We start from the raw sequence: 19373 nt of genomic DNA on the forward strand, positions 1-19373 counted from the left end.
AGTCCACCACATCCCAGTTAGACTCCCCAAATCACATTGCATACTCCCCCTAAAAAGAAAAGAAAAAAAGAAAAAAAGACATGAATAGCCTTTCATAAACAAGTTCTTCTTCCGGTAAACATCAGAACGTGGCATTCCTCGAAGTTCTGTTGGATCCCGTTCTATAAACATGTCCAATTTCGTGAAATGTCTTGACTTGAAATTCCAAGAAAACTGCACGAAAACGCCACCGAATCCCATACATTGCACCAAAAGTGTTACTTTAAAGTCCATATTATGCAGGTCAGTGCAACTGCATTGTTTGGTTAACTCTAGCATGAACTGAAATGCAGTGCTTTGTCAACATTAATGCACTTCGGGGTGAACTTGCCAGAGGGTTCAAGACTCTAGCTTGAGCCCGCAGCCAAAGGTTAGGTTTGTCAGAAGTGGGATTCGAACCCACGCCTCCAGGGGAGACTGCGACCTGAACGCAGCGCCTTAGACCGCTCGGCCATCCTGACGTGAGGGCAAAGGGTGAGCAGTACTTTTGGAGCTGCACCGAATGGCAGATGATCTGGAAGCTAGTGGTTCTCCGCTCACCCGAGCCACAGCACATGCCTCGTTGGCGCAGTTAGGCAGCGCGTCAGTCTCATAATCTGAAGGTCGTGAGTTCGAGCCTCACACGGGGCAGGCTGGTGCTTTTTGATACATGGGAGCATGTAAATGAAAGAGCTGCTTTCTGTATCATTCCTTTTGTGCGTTTTTCCAGTCCTTCATATGCAATGTCATAGAAATCAAGTGTTCTTGTGGGACTAATGTTGAACAAATGCAGCAATAGTATTACTCTCATATTTATGTAATATGCGTCAGTGTTGTTGCAGTATGTTTTTTTAAGGCTAATGTAATTCTATCATTCCAATGACAAGTCTTGTCAATGCTAAAGCAATGTTTTGCATGGCATTCCTTGAATCTTAGGCCATGACTCTGCACCACATGCCCCCAAAACCCATGACCTTCAATTCCAAGAAATTTCCAAGAATCCTTGCCATGAAGTTCTACTGCATCCCCAAAACTTCAGTCCACCACATCCCAGTTAGACTCCCAAAATCACATTGCATACTCCCCCTAAAAAAGAAAAGAAAAAAAGAAAAAAAGACATGAATAGCCTTTCATAAACAAGTTCTTCTTCCGGTAAACATCAGAACGTGGCATTCCTCGAAGTTCTGTTGGATCCCATTCTATAAACATGTCCAATTTCATGAAATGTCTTGACTTGAAATTCCAAGAAAACTGCACGAAAACGCCACCGAATCCCATACATTGCAACAAAAGTGTTACTTTAAAGTCCATATTATGCAGGTCAGTGCAACTGCATTGTTTGGTTAACTCTAACATGAACTGAAATGCAGTGCTTTGTCAACATTAATGCACTTCGGGGTGAACTTGCCAGAGGGTTCAAGACTCTAGCTTGAGCCCGCAGCCAAAGGTTAGGTGTGTCAGAAGTGGGATTCGAACCCACGCCTCCAGGGGAGACTGCGACCTGAACGCAGCGCCTTAGACCGCTCGGCCATCCTGACGTGAGGGCAAAGGGTGAGCAGTACTTTTGGAGCTGCACCGAATGGCAGATGATCTTAAAGCTAGTGGTTCTCCGCTCACCCGAGCCATAGCACATGCCTCGTTGGCGCAGTTAGGCAACGCGTCAGTCTCATAATCTGAAGGTCGTGAGTTCGAGCCTCACACGGGGCAGGCTGGTGCTTTTTGATACATGGGAGCATGTAAATGAAAGAGCTGCTTTCTGTATCATTCCTTTTGTGCGTTTTTCCAGTCCTTCATATGCAATGTCATAGAAATCAAGTGTTCTTGTGGGACTAATGTTGAACAAATACAGCAATAGTATTACTCTCATATTTATGTAATATGCGTCAGTGTTGTTGCAGTATGTTTTTTTAAGGCTAATGTAATTCTATCATTCCAATGACAAGTCTTGTCAATGCTAAAGCAATGTTTTGCATGGCATTCCTTGAATCTTAGGCCATGACTCTGCACCACATGCCCCCAAAACCCATGACCTTCAATTCCAAGAAATTTCCAAGAATCCTTGCCATGAAGTTCTACTGCATCCCCAAAACTTCAGTCCACCACATCCCAGTTAGACTCCCAAAATCACATTGAATACTCCCCCTAAAAAGAAAAGAAAAAAAGAAAAAAAGACATGAATAGCCTTTCATAAACAAGTTCTTCTTCCGGTAAACATCAGAACGTGGCATTCCTCGAAGTTCTGTTGGATCCCGTTCTATAAACATGTCCAATTTCGTGAAATGTCTTGACTTGAAATTCCAAGAAAACTGCACGAAAACGCCACCGAATCCCATACATTGCACCAAAAGTGTTACTTTAAAGTCCATATTATGCAGGTCAGTGCAACTGCATTGTTTGGTTAACTCTAGCATGAACAGAAATGCAGTGCTTTGTCAACATTAATGCACTTTGGGGTGAACTTGCCAGAGGGTTCAAGACTCTAGCTTGAGCCCACAGCCAAAGGTTAGGTTTGTCAGAAGTGGGATTCGAACCCACGCCTCCAGGGGAGACTGCGACCTGAACGCAGCGCCTTAGACCGCTCGGCCATCCTGACGTGAGGGCAAAGGGTGAGCAGTACTTTTGGAGCTGCACCGAATGGCAGATGATCTGGAAGCTAGTGGTTCTCCGCTCACCCGAGCCACAGCACATGCCTCGTTGGCGCAGTTAGGCAGCGCGTCAGTCTCATAATCTGAAGGTCGTGAGTTCGAGCCTCACACGGGGCAGGCTGGTGCTTTTTGATACATGGGAGCATGTAAATGAAAGAGCTGCTTTCTGTATCATTCCTTTTGTGCGTTTTTCCAGTCCTTCATATGCAATGTCATAGAAATCAAGTGTTCTTGTGGGACTAATGTTGAACAAATACAGCAATAGTATTACTCTCATATTTATGTAATATGCGTCAGTGTTGTTGCAGTATGTTTTTTTAAGGCTAATGTAATTCTATCATTCCAATGACAAGTCTTGTCAATGCTAAAGCAATGTTTTGCATGGCATTCCTTGAATCTTAGGCCATGACTCTGCACCACATGCCCCCAAAACCCATGACCTTCAATTCCAAGAAATTTCCAAGAATCCTTGCCATGAAGTTCTACTGCATCCCCAAAACTTCAGTCCACCACATCCCAGTTAGACTCCCAAAATCACATTGCATACTCCCCCTAAAAAAGAAAAGAAAAAAAGACATGAATAGCCTTTCATAAACAAGTTCTTCTTCCGGTAAACATCAGAACGTGGCATTCCTCGAAGTTCTGTTGGATCCCATTCTATAAACATGTCCAATTTCATGAAATGTCTTGACTTGAAATTCCAAGAAAATTGCACGAAAACGCCACCGAATCCCATACATTGCACCAAAAGTGTTACTTTAAAGTCCATATTATGCAGGTCAGTGCAACTGCATTGTTTGGTTAACTCTAACATGAACTGAAATGCAGTGCTTTGTCAACATTAATGCACTTCGGGGTGAACTTGCCAGAGGGTTCAAGACTCTAGCTTGATCCCGCAGCCAAAGGTTAGGTTTGTCAGAAGTGGGATTCGAACCCACGCCTCCAGGGGAGACTGCGACCTGAACGCAGCGCCTTAGACCGCTCGGCCATCCTGACGTGAGGGCAAAGGGTGAGCAGTACTTTTGGAGCTGCACCGAATGGCAGATGATCTTAAAGCTAGTGGTTCTCCGCTCACCCGAGCCATAGCACATGCCTCGTTGGCGCAGTTAGGCAGCGCGTCAGTCTCATAATCTGAAGGTCGTGAGTTCGAGCCTCACACGGGGCAGGCTGGTGCTTTTTGATACATGGGAGCATGTAAATGAAAGAGCTGCTTTCTGTATCATTCCTTTTGTGCGTTTTTCCAGTCCTTCATATGCAATGTCATAGAAATCAAGTGTTCTTGTGGGACTAATGTTGAACAAATACAGCAATAGTATTACTCTCATATTTATGTAATATGCGTCAGTGTTGTTGCAGTATGTTTTTTTAAGGCTAATGTAATTCTATCATTCCAATGACAAGTCTTGTCAATGCTAAAGCAATGTTTTGCATGGCATTCCTTGAATCTTAGGCCATGACTCTGCACCACATGCCCCCAAAACCCATGACCTTCAATTCCAAGAAATTTCCAAGAATCCTTGCCATGAAGTTCTACTGCATCCCCAAAACTTCAGTCCACCACATCCCAGTTAGACTCCCAAAATCACATTGAATACTCCCCCTAAAAAGAAAAGAAAAAAAGAAAAAAAGACATGAATAGCCTTTCATAAACAAGTTCTTCTTCCGGTAAACATCAGAACGTGGCATTCCTCGAAGTTCTGTTGGATCCCGTTCTATAAACATGTCCAATTTCGTGAAATGTCTTGACTTGAAATTCCAAGAAAACTGCACGAAAACGCCACCGAATCCCATACATTGCACCAAAAGTGTTACTTTAAAGTCCATATTATGCAGGTCAGTGCAACTGCATTGTTTGGTTAACTCTAGCATGAACTGAAATGCAGTGCTTTGTCAACATTAATGCACTTCGGGGTGAACTTGCCAGAGGGTTCAAGACTCTAGCTTGAGCCCGCAGCCAAAGGTTAGGTTTGTCAGAAGTGGGATTCGAACCCGCGCCTCCAGGGGAGACTGCGACCTGAACGCAGCGCCTTAGACCGCTCGGCCATCCTGACGTGAGGGCAAAGGGTGAGCAGTACTTTTGGAGCTGCACCGAATGGCAGATGATCTGGAAGCTAGTGGTTCTCCGCTCACCCGAGCCATAGCACATGCCTCGTTGGCGCAGTTAGGCAGCGCGTCAGTCTCATAATCTGAAGGTCGTGAGTTTGAGCCTCACACGGGGCAGGCTGGTGCTTTTTGATACATGGGAGCATGTAAATGAAAGAGCTGCTTTCTGTATCATTCCTTTTGTGCGTTTTTCCAGTCCTTCATATGCAATGTCATAGAAATCAAGTGTTCTTGTGGGACTAATGTTGAACAAATGCAGCAATAGTATTACTCTCATATTTATGTAATATGCGTCAGTGTTGTTGCAGTATGTTTTTTTTAAGGCTAATGTAATTCTATCATTCCAATGACAAGTCTTGTCAATGCTAAAGCAATGTTTTGCATGGTATTCCTTGAATCTTAGGCCATGACTCTGCACCACATGCCCCCAAAACCCATGACCTTCAATTCCAAGAAATTTCCAAGAATCCTTGCCATGAAGTTCTACTGCATCCCCAAAACTTCAGTCCACCACATCCCAGTTAGACTCCCAAAATCACATTGCATACTCCCCCTAAAAAGAAAAGTAAAAAAGAAAAAAAGACATGAATAGCCTTTCATAAACAAGTTCTTCTTCCGGTAAACATCAGAACGTGGCATTCCTCGAAGTTCTGTTGGATCCCATTTTATAAACATGTCCAATTTCGTGAAATGTCTTGACTTGAAATTCCAAGAAAACTGCACGAAAACGCCACCGAATCCCATACATTGCACCAAAAGTGTTACTTTAAAGTCCAAATTATGCAGGTCAGTGCAACTGCATTGTTTGGTTAACTCTAGCATGAACTGAAATGCAGTGCTTTGTCAACATTAATGCACTTCGGGGTGAACTTGCCAGAGGGTTCAAGACTCTAGCTTGAGCCCGCAGCCAAAGGTTAGGTTTGTCAGAAGTGGGATTCGAACCCACGCCTCCAGGGGAGACTGCGACCTGAACGCAGCGCCTTAGACCGCTCGGCCATCCTGACGTGAGGGCAAAGGGTGAGCAGTACTTTTGGAGCTGCACCGAATGGCAGATGATCTGGAAGCTAGTGGTTCTCCGCTCACCCGAGCCATAGCACATGCCTCGTTGGCGCAGTTAGGCAGCGCGTCAGTCTCATAATCTGAAGGTCGTGAGTTCGAACCTCACACGGGGCAGGCTGGTGCTTTTTGATACATGGGAGCATGTAAATGAAAGAGCTGCTTTCTGTATCATTCCTTTTGTGCGTTTTTCCAGTCCTTCATATGCAATGTCATAGAAATCAAGTGTTCTTGTGGGACTAATGTTGAACAAATGCAGCAATAGTATTACTCTCATATTTATGTAATATGCGTCAGTGTTGTTGCAGTATGTTTTTTTAAGGCTAATGTAATTCTATCATTCCAATGACAAGTCTTGTCAATGCTAAAGCAATGTTTTGCATGGTATTCCTTGAATCTTAGGCCATGACTCTGCACCACATGCCCCCAAAACCCATGACCTTCAATTCCAAGAAATTTCCAAGAATCCTTGCCATGAAGTTCTACTGCATCCCCAAAACTTCAGTCCACCACATCCCAGTTAGACTCCCAAAATCACATTGCATACTCCCCCTAAAAAGAAAAGAAAAAAAGAAAAAAAGACATGAATAGCCTTTCATAAACAAGTTCTTCTTCCGGTAAACATCAGAACGTGGCATTCCTCGAAGTTCTGTTGGATCCCATTTTATAAACATGTCCAATTTCGTGAAATGTCTTGACTTGAAATTCCAAGAAAACTGCACGAAAACGCCACCGAATCCCATACATTGCACCAAAAGTGTTACTTTAAAGTCCAAATTATGCAGGTCAGTGCAACTGCATTGTTTGGTTAACTCTAGCATGAACTGAAATGCAGTGCTTTGTCAACATTAATGCACTTCGGGGTGAACTTGCCAGAGGGTTCAAGACTCTAGCTTGAGCCCGCAGCCAAAGGTTAGGTTTGTCAGAAGTGGGATTCGAACCCACGCCTCCAGGGGAGACTGCGACCTGAACGCAGCGCCTTAGACCGCTCGGCCATCCTGATGTGAGGGCAAAGGGTGAGCAGTACTTTTGGAGCTGCACCGAATGGCAGATGATCTGGAAGCTAGTGGTTCTCCGCTCACCCGAGCCATAGCACATGCCTCGTTGGCGCAGTTAGGCAGCGCGTCAGTCTCATAATCTGAAGGTCGTGAGTTCGAGCCTCACACGGGGCAGGCTGGTGCTTTTTGATACATGGGAGCATGTAAATGAAAGAGCTGCTTTCTGTATCATTCTTTTTGTGCGTTTTTCCAGTCCTTCATATGCAATGTCATAGAAATCAAGTGTTCTTGTGGGACTAATGTTGAACAAATGCAGCAATAGTATTACTCTCATATTTATGTAATATGCGTCAGTGTTGTTGCAGTATGTTTTTTTAAGGCTAATGTAATTCTATCATTCCAATGACAAGTCTTGTCAATGCTAAAGCAATGTTTTGCATGGTATTCCTTGAATCTTAGGCCATGACTCTGCACCACATGCCCCCAAAACCCATGACCTTCAATTCCAAGAAATTTCCAAGAATCCTTGCCATGAAGTTCTACTGCATCCCCAAAACTTCAGTCCACCACATCCCAGTTAGACTCCCAAAATCACATTGCATACTCCCCCTAAAAAGAAAAGAAAAAAAGAAAAAAAGACATGAATAGCCTTTCATAAACAAGTTCTTCTTCCGGTAAACATCAGAACGTGGCATTCCTCGAAGTTCTGTTGGATCCCATTCTATAAACATGTCCAATTTCGTGAAATGTCTTGACTTGAAATTCCAAGAAAACTGCACGAAAACGCCACCGAATCCCATACATTGCACCAAAAGTGTTACTTTAAAGTCCATATTATGCAGGTCAGTGCAACTGCATTGTTTGGTTAACTCTAGCATGAACAGAAATGCAGTGCTTTGTCAACATTAATGCACTTTGGGGTGAACTTGCCAGAGGGTTCAAGACTCTAGCTTGAGCCCACAGCCAAAGGTTAGGTTTGTCAGAAGTGGGATTCGAACCCACGCCTCCAGGGGAGACTGCGACCTGAACGCAGCGCCTTAGACCGCTCGGCCATCCTGACGTGAGGGCAAAGGGTGAGCAGTACTTTTGGAGCTGCACCGAATGGCAGATGATCTGGAAGCTAGTGGTTCTCCGCTCACCCGAGCCACAGCACATGCCTCGTTGGCGCAGTTAGGCAGCGCGTCAGTCTCATAATCTGAAGGTCGTGAGTTCGAGCCTCACACGGGGCAGGCTGGTGCTTTTTGATACATGGGAGCATGTAAATGAAAGAGCTGCTTTCTGTATCATTCCTTTTGTGCGTTTTTCCAGTCCTTCATATGCAATGTCATAGAAATCAAGTGTTCTTGTGGGACTAATGTTAAACAAATGCAGCAATAGTATTACTCTCATATTTATGTAATATGCGTCAGTGTTGTTGCAGTATGTTTTTTTAAGGCTAATGTAATTCTATCATTCCAATGACAAGTCTTGTCAATGCTAAAGCAATGTTTTGCATGGCATTCCTTGAATCTTAGGCCATGACTCTGCACCACATGCCCCCAAAACCCATGACCTTCAATTCCAAGAAATTTCCAAGAATCCTTGCCATGAAGTTCTACTGCATCCCCAAAACTTCAGTCCACCACATCCCAGTTAGACTCCCAAAATCACATTGCATACTCCCCCTAAAAAAGAAAAGAAAAAAAGAAAAAAATACATGAATAGCCTTTCATAAACAAGTTCTTCTTCCGGTAAACATCAGAACGTGGCATTCCTCGAAGTTCTGTTGGATCCCATTCTATAAACATGTCCAATTTCATGAAATGTCTTGACTTGAAATTCCAAGAAAACTGCACGAAAACGCCACCGAATCCCATACATTGCACCAAAAGTGTTACTTTAAAGTCCATATTATGCAGGTCAGTGCAACTGCATTGTTTGGTTAACTCTAACATGAACTGAAATGCAGTGCTTTGTCAACATTAATGCACTTCGGGGTGAACTTGCCAGAGGGTTCAAGACTCTAGCTTGATCCCGCAGCCAAAGGTTAGGTTTGTCAGAAGTGGGATTCGAACCCACGCCTCCAGGGGAGACTGCGACCTGAACGCAGCGCCTTAGACCGCTCGGCCATCCTGACGTGAGGGCAAAGGGTGAGCAGTACTTTTGGAGCTGCACCGAATGGCAGATGATCTTAAAGCTAGTGGTTCTCCGCTCACCCGAGCCATAGCACATGCCTCGTTGGCGCAGTTAGGCAGCGCGTCAGTCTCATAATCTGAAGGTCGTGAGTTCGAGCCTCACACGGGGCAGGCTGGTGCTTTTTGATACATGGGAGCATGTAAATGAAAGAGCTGCTTTCTGTATCATTCCTTTTGTGCGTTTTTCCAGTCCTTCATATGCAATGTCATAGAAATCAAGTGTTCTTGTGGGACTAATGTTGAACAAATACAGCAATAGTATTACTCTCATATTTATGTAATATGCGTCAGTGTTGTTGCAGTATGTTTTTTTAAGGCTAATGTAATTCTATCATTCCAATGACAAGTCTTGTCAATGCTAAAGCAATGTTTTGCATGGCATTCCTTGAATCTTAGGCCATGACTCTGCACCACATGCCCCCAAAACCCATGACCTTCAATTCCAAGAAATTTCCAAGAATCCTTGCCATGAAGTTCTACTGCATCCCCAAAACTTCAGTCCACCACATCCCAGTTAGACTCCCAAAATCACATTGAATACTCCCCCTAAAAAGAAAAGAAAAAAAGAAAAAAAGACATGAATAGCCTTTCATAAACAAGTTCTTCTTCCGGTAAACATCAGAACGTGGCATTCCTCGAAGTTCTGTTGGATCCCGTTCTATAAACATGTCCAATTTCGTGAAATGTCTTGACTTGAAATTCCAAGAAAACTGCACGAAAACGCCACCGAATCCCATACATTGCACCAAAAGTGTTACTTTAAAGTCCATATTATGCAGGTCAGTGCAACTGCATTGTTTGGTTAACTCTAGCATGAACAGAAATGCAGTGCTTTGTCAACATTAATGCACTTTGGGGTGAACTTGCCAGAGGGTTCAAGACTCTAGCTTGAGCCCACAGCCAAAGGTTAGGTTTGTCAGAAGTGGGATTCGAACCCACGCCTCCAGGGGAGACTGCGACCTGAACGCAGCGCCTTAGACCGCTCGGCCATCCTGACGTGAGGGCAAAGGGTGAGCAGTACTTTTGGAGCTGCACCGAATGGCAGATGATCTGGAAGCTAGTGGTTCTCCGCTCACCCGAGCCACAGCACATGCCTCGTTGGCGCAGTTAGGCAGCGCGTCAGTCTCATAATCTGAAGGTCGTGAGTTCGAGCCTCACACGGGGCAGGCTGGTGCTTTTTGATACATGGGAGCATGTAAATGAAAGAGCTGCTTTCTGTATCATTCCTTTTGTGCGTTTTTCCAGTCCTTCATATGCAATGTCATAGAAATCAAGTGTTCTTGTGGGACTAATGTTGAACAAATACAGCAATAGTATTACTCTCATATTTATGTAATATGCGTCAGTGTTGTTGCAGTATGTTTTTTTAAGGCTAATGTAATTCTATCATTCCAATGACAAGTCTTGTCAATGCTAAAGCAATGTTTTGCATGGCATTCCTTGAATCTTAGGCCATGACTCTGCACCACATGCCCCCAAAACCCATGACCTTCAATTCCAAGAAATTTCCAAGAATCCTTGCCATGAAGTTCTACTGCATCCCCAAAACTTCAGTCCACCACATCCCAGTTAGACTCCCAAAATCACATTGCATACTCCCCCTAAAAAAGAAAAGAAAAAAAGACATGAATAGCCTTTCATAAACAAGTTCTTCTTCCGGTAAACATCAGAACGTGGCATTCCTCGAAGTTCTGTTGGATCCCATTCTATAAACATGTCCAATTTCATGAAATGTCTTGACTTGAAATTCCAAGAAAATTGCACGAAAACGCCACCGAATCCCATACATTGCACCAAAAGTGTTACTTTAAAGTCCATATTATGCAGGTCAGTGCAACTGCATTGTTTGGTTAACTCTAACATGAACTGAAATGCAGTGCTTTGTCAACATTAATGCACTTCGGGGTGAACTTGCCAGAGGGTTCAAGACTCTAGCTTGATCCCGCAGCCAAAGGTTAGGTTTGTCAGAAGTGGGATTCGAACCCACGCCTCCAGGGGAGACTGCGACCTGAACGCAGCGCCTTAGACCGCTCGGCCATCCTGACGTGAGGGCAAAGGGTGAGCAGTACTTTTGGAGCTGCACCGAATGGCAGATGATCTTAAAGCTAGTGGTTCTCCGCTCACCCGAGCCATAGCACATGCCTCGTTGGCGCAGTTAGGCAGCGCGTCAGTCTCATAATCTGAAGGTCGTGAGTTCGAGCCTCACACGGGGCAGGCTGGTGCTTTTTGATACATGGGAGCATGTAAATGAAAGAGCTGCTTTCTGTATCATTCCTTTTGTGCGTTTTTCCAGTCCTTCATATGCAATGTCATAGAAATCAAGTGTTCTTGTGGGACTAATGTTGAACAAATACAGCAATAGTATTACTCTCATATTTATGTAATATGCGTCAGTGTTGTTGCAGTATGTTTTTTTAAGGCTAATGTAATTCTATCATTCCAATGACAAGTCTTGTCAATGCTAAAGCAATGTTTTGCATGGCATTCCTTGAATCTTAGGCCATGACTCTGCACCACATGCCCCCAAAACCCATGACCTTCAATTCCAAGAAATTTCCAAGAATCCTTGCCATGAAGTTCTACTGCATCCCCAAAACTTCAGTCCACCACATCCCAGTTAGACTCCCAAAATCACATTGAATACTCCCCCTAAAAAGAAAAGAAAAAAAGAAAAAAAGACATGAATAGCCTTTCATAAACAAGTTCTTCTTCCGGTAAACATCAGAACGTGGCATTCCTCGAAGTTCTGTTGGATCCCGTTCTATAAACATGTCCAATTTCGTGAAATGTCTTGACTTGAAATTCCAAGAAAACTGCACGAAAACGCCACCGAATCCCATACATTGCACCAAAAGTGTTACTTTAAAGTCCATATTATGCAGGTCAGTGCAACTGCATTGTTTGGTTAACTCTAGCATGAACTGAAATGCAGTGCTTTGTCAACATTAATGCACTTCGGGGTGAACTTGCCAGAGGGTTCAAGACTCTAGCTTGAGCCCGCAGCCAAAGGTTAGGTTTGTCAGAAGTGGGATTCGAACCCGCGCCTCCAGGGGAGACTGCGACCTGAACGCAGCGCCTTAGACCGCTCGGCCATCCTGACGTGAGGGCAAAGGGTGAGCAGTACTTTTGGAGCTGCACCGAATGGCAGATGATCTGGAAGCTAGTGGTTCTCCGCTCACCCGAGCCATAGCACATGCCTCGTTGGCGCAGTTAGGCAGCGCGTCAGTCTCATAATCTGAAGGTCGTGAGTTTGAGCCTCACACGGGGCAGGCTGGTGCTTTTTGATACATGGGAGCATGTAAATGAAAGAGCTGCTTTCTGTATCATTCCTTTTGTGCGTTTTTCCAGTCCTTCATATGCAATGTCATAGAAATCAAGTGTTCTTGTGGGACTAATGTTGAACAAATGCAGCAATAGTATTACTCTCATATTTATGTAATATGCGTCAGTGTTGTTGCAGTATGTTTTTTTTAAGGCTAATGTAATTCTATCATTCCAATGACAAGTCTTGTCAATGCTAAAGCAATGTTTTGCATGGTATTCCTTGAATCTTAGGCCATGACTCTGCACCACATGCCCCCAAAACCCATGACCTTCAATTCCAAGAAATTTCCAAGAATCCTTGCCATGAAGTTCTACTGCATCCCCAAAACTTCAGTCCACCACATCCCAGTTAGACTCCCAAAATCACATTGCATACTCCCCCTAAAAAGAAAAGTAAAAAAGAAAAAAAGACATGAATAGCCTTTCATAAACAAGTTCTTCTTCCGGTAAACATCAGAACGTGGCATTCCTCGAAGTTCTGTTGGATCCCATTTTATAAACATGTCCAATTTCGTGAAATGTCTTGACTTGAAATTCCAAGAAAACTGCACGAAAACGCCACCGAATCCCATACATTGCACCAAAAGTGTTACTTTAAAGTCCAAATTATGCAGGTCAGTGCAACTGCATTGTTTGGTTAACTCTAGCATGAACTGAAATGCAGTGCTTTGTCAACATTAATGCACTTCGGGGTGAACTTGCCAGAGGGTTCAAGACTCTAGCTTGAGCCCGCAGCCAAAGGTTAGGTTTGTCAGAAGTGGGATTCGAACCCACGCCTCCAGGGGAGACTGCGACCTGAACGCAGCGCCTTAGACCGCTCGGCCATCCTGACGTGAGGGCAAAGGGTGAGCAGTACTTTTGGAGCTGCACCGAATGGCAGATGATCTGGAAGCTAGTGGTTCTCCGCTCACCCGAGCCATAGCACATGCCTCGTTGGCGCAGTTAGGCAGCGCGTCAGTCTCATAATCTGAAGGTCGTGAGTTCGAACCTCACACGGGGCAGGCTGGTGCTTTTTGATACATGGGAGCATGTAAATGAAAGAGCTGCTTTCTGTATCATTCCTTTTGTGCGTTTTTCCAGTCCTTCATATGCAATGTCATAGAAATCAAGTGTTCTTGTGGGACTAATGTTGAACAAATGCAGCAATAGTATTACTCTCATATTTATGTAATATGCGTCAGTGTTGTTGCAGTATGTTTTTTTAAGGCTAATGTAATTCTATCATTCCAATGACAAGTCTTGTCAATGCTAAAGCAATGTTTTGCATGGTATTCCTTGAATCTTAGGCCATGACTCTGCACCACATGCCCCCAAAACCCATGACCTTCAATTCCAAGAAATTTCCAAGAATCCTTGCCATGAAGTTCTACTGCATCCCCAAAACTTCAGTCCACCACATCCCAGTTAGACTCCCAAAATCACATTGCATACTCCCCCTAAAAAGAAAAGAAAAAAAGAAAAAAAGACATGAATAGCCTTTCATAAACAAGTTCTTCTTCCGGTAAACATCAGAACGTGGCATTCCTCGAAGTTCTGTTGGATCCCATTTTATAAACATGTCCAATTTCGTGAAATGTCTTGACTTGAAATTCCAAGAAAACTGCACGAAAACGCCACCGAATCCCATACATTGCACCAAAAGTGTTACTTTAAAGTCCAAATTATGCAGGTCAGTGCAACTGCATTGTTTGGTTAACTCTAGCATGAACTGAAATGCAGTGCTTTGTCAACATTAATGCACTTCGGGGTGAACTTGCCAGAGGGTTCAAGACTCTAGCTTGAGCCCGCAGCCAAAGGTTAGGTTTGTCAGAAGTGGGATTCGAACCCACGCCTCCAGGGGAGACTGCGACCTGAACGCAGCGCCTTAGACCGCTCGGCCATCCTGATGTGAGGGCAAAGGGTGAGCAGTACTTTTGGAGCTGCACCGAATGGCAGATGATCTGGAAGCTAGTGGTTCTCCGCTCACCCGAGCCATAGCACATGCCTCGTTGGCGCAGTTAGGCAGCGCGTCAGTCTCATAATCTGAAGGTCGTGAGTTCGAGCCTCACACGGGGCAGGCTGGTGCTTTTTGATACATGGGAGCATGTAAATGAAAGAGCTGCTTTCTGTATCATTCCTTTTGTGCGTTTTTCCAGTCCTTCATATGCAATGTCATAGAAATCAAGTGTTCTTGTGGGACTAATGTTGAACAAATGCAGCAATAGTATTACTCTCATATTTATGTAATATGCGTCAGTGTTGTTGCAGTATGTTTTTTTAAGGCTAATGTAATTCTATCATTCCAATGACAAGTCTTGTCAATGCTAAAGCAATGTTTTGCATGGTATTCCTTGAATCTTAGGCCATGACTCTGCACCACATGCCCCCAAAACCCATGACCTTCAATTCCAAGAAATTTCCAAGAATCCTTGCCATGAAGTTCTACTGCATCCCCAAAACTTCAGTCCACCACATCCCAGTTAGACTCCCAAAATCACATTGCATACTCCCCCTAAAAAGAAAAGAAAAAAAGAAAAAAAGACATGAATAGCCTTTCATAAACAAGTTCTTCTTCCGGTAAACATCAGAACGTGGCATTCCTCGAAGTTCTGTTGGATCCCATTCTATAAACATGTCCAATTTCGTGAAATGTCTTGACTTGAAATTCCAAGAAAACTGCACGAAAACGCCACCGAATCCCATACATTGCACCAAAAGTGTTACTTTAAAGTCCATATTATGCAGGTCAGTGCAACTGCATTGTTTGGTTAACTCTAGCATGAACAGAAATGCAGTGCTTTGTCAACATTAATGCACTTTGGGGTGAACTTGCCAGAGGGTTCAAGACTCTAGCTTGAGCCCACAGCCAAAGGTTAGGTTTGTCAGAAGTGGGATTCGAACCCACGCCTCCAGGGGAGACTGCGACCTGAACGCAGCGCCTTAGACCGCTCGGCCATCCTGACGTGAGGGCAAAGGGTGAGCAGTACTTTTGGAGCTGCACCGAATGGCAGATGATCTGGAAGCTAGTGGTTCTCCGCTCACCCGAGCCACAGCACATGCCTCGTTGGCGCAGTTAGGCAGCGCGTCAGTCTCATAATCTGAAGGTCGTGAGTTCGAGCCTCACACGGGGCAGGCTGGTGCTTTTTGATACATGGGAGCATGTAAATGAAAGAGCTGCTTTCTGTATCATTCCTTTTGTGCGTTTTTCCAGTCCTTCATATGCAATGTCATAGAAATCAAGTGTTCTTGTGGGACTAATGTTAAACAAATGCAGCAATAGTATTACTCTCATATTTATGTAATATGCGTCAGTGTTGTTGCAGTATGTTTTTTTAAGGCTAATGTAATTCTATCATTCCAATGACAAGTCTTGTCAATGCTAAAGCAATGTTTTGCATGGCATTCCTTGAATCTTAGGCCATGACTCTGCACCACATGCCCCCAAAACCCATGACCTTCAATTCCAAGAAATTTCCAAGAATCCTTGCCATGAAGTTCTACTGCATCCCCAAAACTTCAGTCCACCACATCCCAGTTAGACTCCCAAAATCACATTGCATACTCCCCCTAAAAAAGAAAAGAAAAAAAGAAAAAAATACATGAATAGCCTTTCATAAACAAGTTCTTCTTCCGGTAAACATCAGAACGTGGCATTCCTCGAAGTTCTGTTGGATCCCATTCTATAAACATGTCCAATTTCATGAAATGTCTTGACTTGAAATTCCAAGAAAACTGCACGAAAACGCCACCGAATCCCATACATTGCACCAAAAGTGTTACTTTAAAGTCCATATTATGCAGGTCAGTGCAACTGCATTGTTTGGTTAACTCTAACATGAACTGAAATGCAGTGCTTTGTCAACATTAATGCACTTCGGGGTGAACTTGCCAGAGGGTTCAAGACTCTAGCTTGATCCCGCAGCCAAAGGTTAGGTTTGTCAGAAGTGGGATTCGAACCCACGCCTCCAGGGGAGACTGCGACCTGAACGCAGCGCCTTAGACCGCTCGGCCATCCTGACGTGAGGGCAAAGGGTGAGCAGTACTTTTGGAGCTGCACCGAATGGCAGATGATCTTAAAGCTAGTGGTTCTCCGCTCACCCGAGCCATAGCACATGCCTCGTTGGCGCAGTTAGGCAGCGCGTCAGTCTCATAATCTGAAGGTCGTGAGTTCGAGCCTCACACGGGGCAGGCTGGTGCTTTTTGATACATGGGAGCATGTAAATGAAAGAGCTGCTTTCTGTATCATTCCTTTTGTGCGTTTTTCCAGTCCTTCATATGCAATGTCATAGAAATCAAGTGTTCTTGTGGGACTAATGTTGAACAAATACAGCAATAGTATTACTCTCATATTTATGTAATATGCGTCAGTGTTGTTGCAGTATGTTTTTTTAAGGCTAATGTAATTCTATCATTCCAATGACAAGTCTTGTCAATGCTAAAGCAATGTTTTGCATGGCATTCCTTGAATCTTAGGCCATGACTCTGCACCACATGCCCCCAAAACCCATGACCTTCAATTCCAAGAAATTTCCAAGAATCCTTGCCATGAAGTTCTACTGCATCCCCAAAACTTCAGTCCACCACATCCCAGTTAGACTCCCAAAATCACATTGAATACTCCCCCTAAAAAGAAAAGAAAAAAAGAAAAAAAGACATGAATAGCCTTTCATAAACAAGTTCTTCTTCCGGTAAACATCAGAACGTGGCATTCCTCGAAGTTCTGTTGGATCCCGTTCTATAAACATGTCCAATTTCGTGAAATGTCTTGACTTGAAATTCCAAGAAAACTGCACGAAAACGCCACCGAATCCCATACATTGCACCAAAAGTGTTACTTTAAAGTCCATATTATGCAGGTCAGTGCAACTGCATTGTTTGGTTAACTCTAGCATGAACTGAAATGCAGTGCTTTGTCAACATTAATGCACTTCGGGGTGAACTTGCCAGAGGGTTCAAGACTCTAGCTTGAGCCCGCAGCCAAAGGTTAGGTTTGTCAGAAGTGGGATTCGAACCCACGCCTCCAGGGGAGACTGCGACCTGAACGCAGCGCCTTAGACCGCTCGGCCATCCTGACGTGAGGGCAAAGGGTGAGCAGTACTTTTGGAGCTGCACCGATTGGCAGATGATCTGGAAGCTAGTGGTTCTCCGCTCACCCGAGCCATAGCACATGCCTCGTTGGCGCAGTTAGGCAGCGCGTCAGTCTCATAATCTGAAGGTCGTGAGTTTGAGCCTCACACGGGGCAGGCTGGTGCTTTTTGATACATGGGAGCATGTAAATGAAAGAGCTGCTTTCTGTATCATTCCTTTTGTGCGTTTTTCCAGTCCTTCATATGCAATGTCATAGAAATCAAGTGTTCTTGTGGGACTAATGTTGAACAAATACAGCAATAGTATTACTCTCATATTTATGTAATATGCGTCAGTGTTGTTGCAGTATGTTTTTTTAAGGCTAATGTAATTCTATCATTCCAATGACAAGTCTTGTCAATGCTAAAGCAATGTTTTGCATGGCATTCCTTGAATCTTAGGCCATGACTCTGCACCACATGCCCCCAAAACCCATGACCTTCAATTCCAAGAAATTTCCAAGAATCCTTGCCATGAAGTTCTACTGCATCCCCAAAACTTCAGTCCACCACATCCCAGTTAGACTCCCAAAATCACATTGAATACTCCCCCTAAAAAGAAAAGAAAAAAAGAAAAAAAGACATGAATAGCCTTTCATAAACAAGTTCTTCTTCCGGTAAACATCAGAACGTGGCATTCCTCGAAGTTCTGTTGGATCCCGTTCTATAAACATGTCCAATTTCGTGAAATGTCTTGACTTGAAATTCCAAGAAAACTGCACGAAAACGCCACCGAATCCCATACATTGCACCAAAAGTGTTACTTTAAAGTCCATATTATGCAGGTCAGTGCAACTGCATTGTTTGGTTAACTCTAGCATGAACTGAAATGCAGTGCTTTGTCAACATTAATGCACTTCGGGGTGAACTTGCCAGAGGGTTCAAGACTCTAGCTTGAGCCCGCAGCCAAAGGTTAGGTTTGTCAGAAGTGGGATTCGAACCCACGCCTCCAGGGGAGACTGCGACCTGAACGCAGCGCCTTAGACCGCTCGGCCATCCTGACGTGAGGGCAAAGGGTGAGCAGTACTTTTGGAGCTGCACCGAATGGCAGATGATCTGGAAGCTAGTGGTTCTCCGCTCACCCGAGCCATAGCACATGCCTCGTTGGCGCAGTTAGGCAGCGCGTCAGTCTCATAATCTGAAGGTCGTGAGTTTGAGCCTCACACGGGGCAGGCTGGTGCTTTTTGATACATGGGAGCATGTAAATGAAAGAGCTGCTTTCTGTATCATTCCTTTTGTGCGTTTTTCCAGTCCTTCATATGCAATGTCATAGAAATCAAGTGTTCTTGTGGGACTAATGTTGAACAAATGCAGCAATAGTATTACTCTCATATTTATGTAATATGCGTCAGTGTTGTTGCAGTATGTTTTTTTTAAGGCTAATGTAATTCTATCATTCCAATGACAAGTCTTGTCAATGCTAAAGCAATGTTTTGCATGGTATTCCTTGAATCTTAGGCCATGACTCTGCACCACATGCCCCCAAAACCCATGACCTTCAATTCCAAGAAATTTCCAAGAATCCTTGCCATGAAGTTCTACTGCATCCCCAAAACTTCAGTCCACCACATCCCAGTTAGACTCCCAAAATCACATTGCATACTCCCCCTAAAAAGAAAAGTAAAAAAGAAAAAAAGACATGAATAGCCTTTCATAAACAAGTTCTTCTTCCGGTAAACATCAGAACGTGGCATTCCTCGAAGTTCTGTTGGATCCCATTTTATAAACATGTCCAATTTCGTGAAATGTCTTGACTTGAAATTCCAAGAAAACTGCACGAAAACGCCACCGAATCCCATACATTGCACCAAAAGTGTTACTTTAAAGTCCAAATTATGCAGGTCAGTGCAACTGCATTGTTTGGTTAACTCTAGCATGAACTGAAATGCAGTGCTTTGTCAACATTAATGCACTTCGGGGTGAACTTGCCAGAGGGTTCAAGACTCTAGC

At 44.0% G+C, this 19373-nt stretch overlaps 36 non-coding genes across 36 annotated transcripts; 18 read left to right on the top strand and 18 right to left on the bottom strand.

The window, feature by feature from the left end:
• Positions 1-417: 417 nt before the first annotated feature.
• trnal-cag (transfer RNA leucine (anticodon CAG)) lies at positions 418-500 on the bottom strand. Its single transcript has one exon. It is a non-coding gene; the product is annotated as a tRNA-Leu (tRNA).
• A 95-nt stretch (positions 501-595) lies between these two features.
• trnam-cau (transfer RNA methionine (anticodon CAU)) lies at positions 596-669 on the top strand. The gene has a single exon. It is a non-coding gene; the product is annotated as a tRNA-Met (tRNA).
• Positions 670-1473: 804 nt separating this feature from the next.
• Positions 1474-1556, bottom strand: trnal-cag (transfer RNA leucine (anticodon CAG)). Its single transcript has one exon. It is a non-coding gene; the product is annotated as a tRNA-Leu (tRNA).
• Positions 1557-1651: 95 nt separating this feature from the next.
• Positions 1652-1725, top strand: trnam-cau (transfer RNA methionine (anticodon CAU)). The gene has a single exon. It is a non-coding gene; the product is annotated as a tRNA-Met (tRNA).
• Positions 1726-2528: 803 nt separating this feature from the next.
• trnal-cag (transfer RNA leucine (anticodon CAG)) lies at positions 2529-2611 on the bottom strand. The gene has a single exon. It is a non-coding gene; the product is annotated as a tRNA-Leu (tRNA).
• A 95-nt stretch (positions 2612-2706) lies between these two features.
• trnam-cau (transfer RNA methionine (anticodon CAU)) lies at positions 2707-2780 on the top strand. The gene has a single exon. It is a non-coding gene; the product is annotated as a tRNA-Met (tRNA).
• Positions 2781-3576: 796 nt separating this feature from the next.
• On the bottom strand, positions 3577-3659 carry trnal-cag (transfer RNA leucine (anticodon CAG)). Its single transcript has one exon. It is a non-coding gene; the product is annotated as a tRNA-Leu (tRNA).
• Positions 3660-3754: 95 nt separating this feature from the next.
• trnam-cau (transfer RNA methionine (anticodon CAU)) lies at positions 3755-3828 on the top strand. Its single transcript has one exon. It is a non-coding gene; the product is annotated as a tRNA-Met (tRNA).
• Positions 3829-4631: 803 nt separating this feature from the next.
• trnal-cag (transfer RNA leucine (anticodon CAG)) lies at positions 4632-4714 on the bottom strand. The gene has a single exon. It is a non-coding gene; the product is annotated as a tRNA-Leu (tRNA).
• A 95-nt stretch (positions 4715-4809) lies between these two features.
• On the top strand, positions 4810-4883 carry trnam-cau (transfer RNA methionine (anticodon CAU)). Its single transcript has one exon. It is a non-coding gene; the product is annotated as a tRNA-Met (tRNA).
• Positions 4884-5687: 804 nt separating this feature from the next.
• On the bottom strand, positions 5688-5770 carry trnal-cag (transfer RNA leucine (anticodon CAG)). The gene has a single exon. It is a non-coding gene; the product is annotated as a tRNA-Leu (tRNA).
• A 95-nt stretch (positions 5771-5865) lies between these two features.
• trnam-cau (transfer RNA methionine (anticodon CAU)) lies at positions 5866-5939 on the top strand. Its single transcript has one exon. It is a non-coding gene; the product is annotated as a tRNA-Met (tRNA).
• An 803-nt stretch (positions 5940-6742) lies between these two features.
• trnal-cag (transfer RNA leucine (anticodon CAG)) lies at positions 6743-6825 on the bottom strand. Its single transcript has one exon. It is a non-coding gene; the product is annotated as a tRNA-Leu (tRNA).
• A 95-nt stretch (positions 6826-6920) lies between these two features.
• Positions 6921-6994, top strand: trnam-cau (transfer RNA methionine (anticodon CAU)). The gene has a single exon. It is a non-coding gene; the product is annotated as a tRNA-Met (tRNA).
• An 803-nt stretch (positions 6995-7797) lies between these two features.
• On the bottom strand, positions 7798-7880 carry trnal-cag (transfer RNA leucine (anticodon CAG)). Its single transcript has one exon. It is a non-coding gene; the product is annotated as a tRNA-Leu (tRNA).
• A 95-nt stretch (positions 7881-7975) lies between these two features.
• trnam-cau (transfer RNA methionine (anticodon CAU)) lies at positions 7976-8049 on the top strand. The gene has a single exon. It is a non-coding gene; the product is annotated as a tRNA-Met (tRNA).
• An 804-nt stretch (positions 8050-8853) lies between these two features.
• Positions 8854-8936, bottom strand: trnal-cag (transfer RNA leucine (anticodon CAG)). The gene has a single exon. It is a non-coding gene; the product is annotated as a tRNA-Leu (tRNA).
• Positions 8937-9031: 95 nt separating this feature from the next.
• On the top strand, positions 9032-9105 carry trnam-cau (transfer RNA methionine (anticodon CAU)). The gene has a single exon. It is a non-coding gene; the product is annotated as a tRNA-Met (tRNA).
• An 803-nt stretch (positions 9106-9908) lies between these two features.
• Positions 9909-9991, bottom strand: trnal-cag (transfer RNA leucine (anticodon CAG)). Its single transcript has one exon. It is a non-coding gene; the product is annotated as a tRNA-Leu (tRNA).
• A 95-nt stretch (positions 9992-10086) lies between these two features.
• Positions 10087-10160, top strand: trnam-cau (transfer RNA methionine (anticodon CAU)). Its single transcript has one exon. It is a non-coding gene; the product is annotated as a tRNA-Met (tRNA).
• A 796-nt stretch (positions 10161-10956) lies between these two features.
• Positions 10957-11039, bottom strand: trnal-cag (transfer RNA leucine (anticodon CAG)). The gene has a single exon. It is a non-coding gene; the product is annotated as a tRNA-Leu (tRNA).
• Positions 11040-11134: 95 nt separating this feature from the next.
• Positions 11135-11208, top strand: trnam-cau (transfer RNA methionine (anticodon CAU)). The gene has a single exon. It is a non-coding gene; the product is annotated as a tRNA-Met (tRNA).
• An 803-nt stretch (positions 11209-12011) lies between these two features.
• trnal-cag (transfer RNA leucine (anticodon CAG)) lies at positions 12012-12094 on the bottom strand. The gene has a single exon. It is a non-coding gene; the product is annotated as a tRNA-Leu (tRNA).
• A 95-nt stretch (positions 12095-12189) lies between these two features.
• On the top strand, positions 12190-12263 carry trnam-cau (transfer RNA methionine (anticodon CAU)). Its single transcript has one exon. It is a non-coding gene; the product is annotated as a tRNA-Met (tRNA).
• Positions 12264-13067: 804 nt separating this feature from the next.
• On the bottom strand, positions 13068-13150 carry trnal-cag (transfer RNA leucine (anticodon CAG)). Its single transcript has one exon. It is a non-coding gene; the product is annotated as a tRNA-Leu (tRNA).
• A 95-nt stretch (positions 13151-13245) lies between these two features.
• Positions 13246-13319, top strand: trnam-cau (transfer RNA methionine (anticodon CAU)). Its single transcript has one exon. It is a non-coding gene; the product is annotated as a tRNA-Met (tRNA).
• Positions 13320-14122: 803 nt separating this feature from the next.
• trnal-cag (transfer RNA leucine (anticodon CAG)) lies at positions 14123-14205 on the bottom strand. The gene has a single exon. It is a non-coding gene; the product is annotated as a tRNA-Leu (tRNA).
• A 95-nt stretch (positions 14206-14300) lies between these two features.
• trnam-cau (transfer RNA methionine (anticodon CAU)) lies at positions 14301-14374 on the top strand. Its single transcript has one exon. It is a non-coding gene; the product is annotated as a tRNA-Met (tRNA).
• Positions 14375-15177: 803 nt separating this feature from the next.
• Positions 15178-15260, bottom strand: trnal-cag (transfer RNA leucine (anticodon CAG)). Its single transcript has one exon. It is a non-coding gene; the product is annotated as a tRNA-Leu (tRNA).
• A 95-nt stretch (positions 15261-15355) lies between these two features.
• Positions 15356-15429, top strand: trnam-cau (transfer RNA methionine (anticodon CAU)). The gene has a single exon. It is a non-coding gene; the product is annotated as a tRNA-Met (tRNA).
• Positions 15430-16233: 804 nt separating this feature from the next.
• On the bottom strand, positions 16234-16316 carry trnal-cag (transfer RNA leucine (anticodon CAG)). The gene has a single exon. It is a non-coding gene; the product is annotated as a tRNA-Leu (tRNA).
• A 95-nt stretch (positions 16317-16411) lies between these two features.
• On the top strand, positions 16412-16485 carry trnam-cau (transfer RNA methionine (anticodon CAU)). Its single transcript has one exon. It is a non-coding gene; the product is annotated as a tRNA-Met (tRNA).
• Positions 16486-17288: 803 nt separating this feature from the next.
• trnal-cag (transfer RNA leucine (anticodon CAG)) lies at positions 17289-17371 on the bottom strand. The gene has a single exon. It is a non-coding gene; the product is annotated as a tRNA-Leu (tRNA).
• Positions 17372-17466: 95 nt separating this feature from the next.
• trnam-cau (transfer RNA methionine (anticodon CAU)) lies at positions 17467-17540 on the top strand. The gene has a single exon. It is a non-coding gene; the product is annotated as a tRNA-Met (tRNA).
• Positions 17541-18343: 803 nt separating this feature from the next.
• trnal-cag (transfer RNA leucine (anticodon CAG)) lies at positions 18344-18426 on the bottom strand. The gene has a single exon. It is a non-coding gene; the product is annotated as a tRNA-Leu (tRNA).
• A 95-nt stretch (positions 18427-18521) lies between these two features.
• Positions 18522-18595, top strand: trnam-cau (transfer RNA methionine (anticodon CAU)). Its single transcript has one exon. It is a non-coding gene; the product is annotated as a tRNA-Met (tRNA).
• The last annotated feature ends 778 nt before the right edge of the window (positions 18596-19373 follow it).

This window comes from Pimephales promelas, chromosome 24 (genome assembly GCF_988280905.1).
Source record: "Pimephales promelas chromosome 24, fPimPro1.hap1.1, whole genome shotgun sequence".
Taxonomy (NCBI): Eukaryota; Metazoa; Chordata; class Actinopteri; order Cypriniformes; family Leuciscidae; genus Pimephales; species Pimephales promelas.